Here is a 5097-nt window from a genome sequence, read left to right on the forward strand (position 1 = left end):
AGATTCAAGAGGAGATTGCCGCAGTGAGGAGGCACATCCATGGATTTCAAGATGAACTCCAGTGGATATGATCCGATCCCCAACATGATGCTTACAGTCGAACGAGTGCGGAAATCCCAGTGAAGAACCTCATCCAGTGCTCTTGGCAGCAAATTCTGCAGTTGCCATCTTCCTAGTAGGCATGCATGCGCACATGCTCACAAGGACCTCTTGATCCTTTGACAGCCCTTTCATCATTGCTTGTATCCTCATCATCATTTTCAGACTTCATGCATTGCCAAACATGGGAAATAGATGCTTGATTATCTAGAATAACTTCTTAACCATGTAGGACTGATGTCAGAACATTTGCATTACTCATTTGATCAAATTGGTCAACCAACATAGCATTATCATCCTTGATGGACAATTGGAACTGCTCAATAATAGCATCTTCCTCACATACATATTTGTTAACTTGCATATCAACATCAGAAACCTTGTGAGCTAAAATAGCATCATCATCATTGGCATCAATATTATGATTCATTGTTGTCTCCAATTTTATTGGATCCATTGGTCCATACAAAGAGAAAAAACACTTGAGCTTTTTGTATAATTCTCAACCTTTTCCTCATCATCATCGCACATGACATTTGTATTCTTTGCATAATGAACCGAGTAATTAGCAAAAACAACATCAACTTTATTTCTTTGACATACTTTAAGAACCATTGACTTGAATCGGGTCAGAGATGTACCCCAAACCTTGCTTGTTGCATGGATTCCTGTAGTTAGGCTCATTAAAGATTGCATGTTGATTGATCGTCTCTTTCTTCTAGATCACATCAATGGAAAAAGATGGTGCAAAAGCATAGCATTGCACACTCATCATATGACTCTTTTGAATTTTGATCACCTTTAATCGGATAACAATCATCTTTATCATCATTTGTTGATCCAAGTTCTTCTTGCTCCATTTGTCGATGAAGAAACATATAACTTACAGGCTAGTCCTGGCCTAATAGAAACCAAAGCCAACATATGTGGTAGGATTAGCCATATTGGCTGCACTGGTAATGGCTTAGACATGGGCATACTCATGTTAGGCATCGGCATATAGGGAGTAGCCATAGGGTAGGGAGTGCCTTCTAGGGATCCCACCCAACTTGAGTACATCGGAGTGTGGAGAGAGATTTTCGATCTACTTTTGTAAGCATTTTGCATTCTAAAATGGACATTAATCCTTATGTATCTATTGATCTATTTTGACCAATTCAAATAGTGTTGTGAGTTTTTGATTTCAGTAATGGATTCTTTGCCTTCTTGTAATATCTCACAATTTCCAGAAGTAGTTTTACTTCATAATTGGTCAACAGGAACCTTTTAAGGACCTCTCAACTCTAGTCTTTCTACCTTAGTCCTCTAGACTTTCCTTATTAATAACTTTTCAACTGGTAACTCAATTGACCCTTCAATAGTAGGATTGCCAAAGTGTTGATGCTCCGATCTACAGACCCTCAACAAACTAACTTTAAGGTACTCAATACTCGGTAATAACCCATGTATGGGGAGTGGTGCCATAGGGTGTGTATGTGGGATTCCAAGGAGTGTGCAATTGTGGCACGAAGGGGTGTATTTATCCCTATATAGACCGATTGACATGCAATGCAATCAGGAAATTGGTTATTCATGTCTCTCATCTTGTGTGTACTTGATCTATGTTATGAGAGTCACTTGTGCATGATTTTCCCTATTGGGGGTTAGGTCCCAACACATGGACATTCTTCACAACCTATTTGAGGATGACCATGGCCAATGTTGTGTTGAGATATTGAGCTCCACTCGTGCTATGCCAGGGTGACTGTTGTGCATTTATGTCACCGACTTGTTAGCTGTAGATGCGGTTGGTACATGCCCATGAATAATACCTGGATGACAGCTATCTTTATGTACTCTAGTTAGTGGCTCAGTTAGTATGCCACCTTAGTTAGCTGAGTTTGGTTTGAGATCCACATATAGGGTTCACCTATTCTTTTGTACTTAGAGTCCTTTTGGCTTTCACAACTAAGAAGAGGAAAACTATTTTCAGCCTCCACCTTTGTGTATATTCCCCCATTGTGTATGTGAGAAAGCTGTAAGTGAGACTCCTTCCTTCTCTCCCACTCTCCTCACATGGCATCAGAGCTCGGTTTGTGGTAAGGAGCTCAAGAAAGCAAACCAAGTTTGTGGTGTCTTGGTAAGAGGATCAGTGTTGCTTTCCTTTTTCGAGTTTGGGAGCAAATCTCTGCAGGTAGCCTAGTCAGAAAGTGCAAGAGTGCACTGTCTCAGATTGGGATGCCCTTCGCGGTGCGGTGACATTATTTTTTTGATTCCAGGTCATTTTGGGGCCTATTTTGGTGGCAAAAGTTTTCAGCAGGCACTCAGAAAAGTGCCTTGTTTTTGCTGTGTGACCACTGTTCTGTAGGTCGGTGAAAACTTGTCGCAAAAATTGCATCGTATGCCTGTGCGCACAGATATTGGGAGTGACAGAATCATTCTTATTGCCTGTTGATGCAAAATCATGACTAGGAAGTGACTGTGTGGTCAAATACCACTTGACCTTGTTGTAAGAAAACAATACAATGTCTGTACTCAACAGATAACAGGATCTCATATGTAAGAGAGAAAAGCAGATAGTATGGAGAATCAAAAATTTGATTACTATAAAACTGATACAATAGATGGCGCTACCTCCCAGCCGTGTGCTCCTATGTGAGAAGCTTCGATGGCGTGCTGGAAGTAGTAGAGGATGGAGGTTGGATGCTAAGGAATCAGGGTTGCTATAGCGAGTAATGAATATGGGCTTCACGGGCTTGCTCTTATATAGCAACCACCCGGTTAGACCCATTTGCGAGACCAACCCAATTGGCCCAAAACGGCCGACTAGAGGTCAGTCTCGAAATAGGCCACCGACCACATGTTAGAACCGTGGTGTAGAAAAGAGTAGTGGACCTACGGTCGCCATCCATCTGAGATCATCTGGGGCTCCAAAGGGGCCCCGCAACTCGAGAGTGGGCTACCTCAGGAAATGCTCCATCTACCCTCAATGCAGTCAATCATGGGATGCCTTCCCACACTTGCATGTAGCCTAGTTGGCAGTGTGCCAACTCTATCTAAAGCCGTCCAACCATCAGGCCACACATTAGGAAAAAAGGGAGCTCATTTTGGGGCCTTTTACGGTTTGGAAAAATAAGCTCTCAACCAATCAATAGAAGGCCAACGTAACGTTGAAAATTCACGAAAATAAGAGAAAATAGAAAAAAGAAACAATACTTTATGTAAGTACAAGCGTGCTACATTAATGTGGAGATTGGTTTTTTATTCTCAGAAGATCTTTGGACAAGAAGATAGAATCTAAACTGACATTTTATCTGACAAGATCCTTCCCGCTTCCACCTTCCTTTGAATTTTCAAATGTTGTGCCGCCTTTCATGCGAAAGGTCTACGATACTAAGGGGAGAACCCATTGTTACTGACCTGGAATCTATCTGTGGATGTGCTGTGCTGCTGAGGAGTAATCTGTGCTGAGGATGAACCTGTGCTGCTGGACAAGATGCTGATGCTGCAGAGTATGGAGGTAGGGAGGCAAGAGAGCAGACACTAGAGGGCAAGAGGTCTAAAATAGGATACCACAAATACGTGCAAATAGAATTAAAGAATCACTAAATCCCACACGTGTGGAATGTAGTCATTTTTCACACGTGTGGATGGGACCCAGATCTCTTGGAGTTTGAAATTTGGCACGTGTGAAAGTACACTTTATTCCTTGGAACTTGTGCCATTCATGATTTCATCATCAATACCACAACCACTTTTCCCTCCCCTGGATCCCAATCTTTCATCCCTGCCACGACCCTCGCATCTTCCATTTCCTTCTCTCTGATCCTTTCCTACCCAGCACACTCCATCCAGACTGCAACCTGCCTGAAGACAGTACTGCCAGATCTCCAGGTTACCTAGAGTGCAAAGTTCAAGCTAGAGAAAGAGCAGGAGATTTACCAGTGCAACTCAATCAGCATGGAAAAGGAAAAAAAAGGTCAGAATTCTAGATTGGTTTCAATGTTTTTCAACATTTATTTCTTCCATCCATTGGATTTTTGATGTCCCAATGTCTTCACTCAGCTCCATCCTTCTTCTTACATTTTCAATTTATACTGTTCAAGAATGTGGTAAATCACCCAGAAATTAGATTGTAGGTTGATATGAATAGAAACAAGAAATTTGCAACAAAATGCGAGGAGAGTGGTTTATAATTCTCTAAACAGCCCATATCGCATTTTGCTGCAAATTCCTGTTGTTGACACCTTCCTCATGAAAAGTTTCACTCATTCCATTATTTCTCTTGCATATGAGATCATAGTGTCCAGGAATCACTGAGATGAACCAAGTGCTTGATTTGACATGCACATGAACAGAACTTGAGAATTTGCAACAAAATGCGAGGAGAGTGGTTTATAATTCTCTAAACAGCCCATATCGCATTTTGCTGCAAATTCCTGTTGTTGACACATTCCTCATGAATAGTTTCACTCATTCCATTATTTCTCTTGCATATGAGATCATAGTGTCCAGGAATCACTGAGATGAACCAAGTTCTTGATTTGACATGCACATGAACAAAATTTGAGAATTTGCAACAAAATGCGAGGAGAGTGGTTTATAATTCTCTAAATAGCCCATATCGCATTTTGTTGCAAATTCCTGTGTATTATTTGGTTCTCACTTCTACCTCATTAATTTGCTATCTTTAGCCCTGTGGAAATCTTCCTTGATGATGAGAAATGTTTTTGTTTTGGAACAGCTGGCTCCCAGGCCCCACCTTTCAAGAGGAAGCTGGACTTTTCTACTGCTATTATTAGACCACAGCAATCACCAGGTGAGTCATGAGATGTCATGAAGGAATTATCTGGTGATATATAATGCATTCACTGATTGCATATGTCAGCATATAGAATTCATAGTACATAAGTTTTTGAACAGGCAAAAAGAAGAGGCTGGAGCAGAGTGCTGATTCTTCCATCAAAAAACAAATGGAACCAGAAGAGGACAATTCTCCAGATTTGCTCCTATTTGAGT

The sequence above is a fragment of the Dipteris shenzhenensis genome, chromosome 6, assembly GCF_047967505.1.
Source record: "Dipteris shenzhenensis isolate YYH24624 ecotype China chromosome 6, Dip_SZ_1.0, whole genome shotgun sequence".
In the NCBI taxonomy this organism is placed as follows: domain Eukaryota; kingdom Viridiplantae; phylum Streptophyta; class Polypodiopsida; order Gleicheniales; family Dipteridaceae; genus Dipteris; species Dipteris shenzhenensis.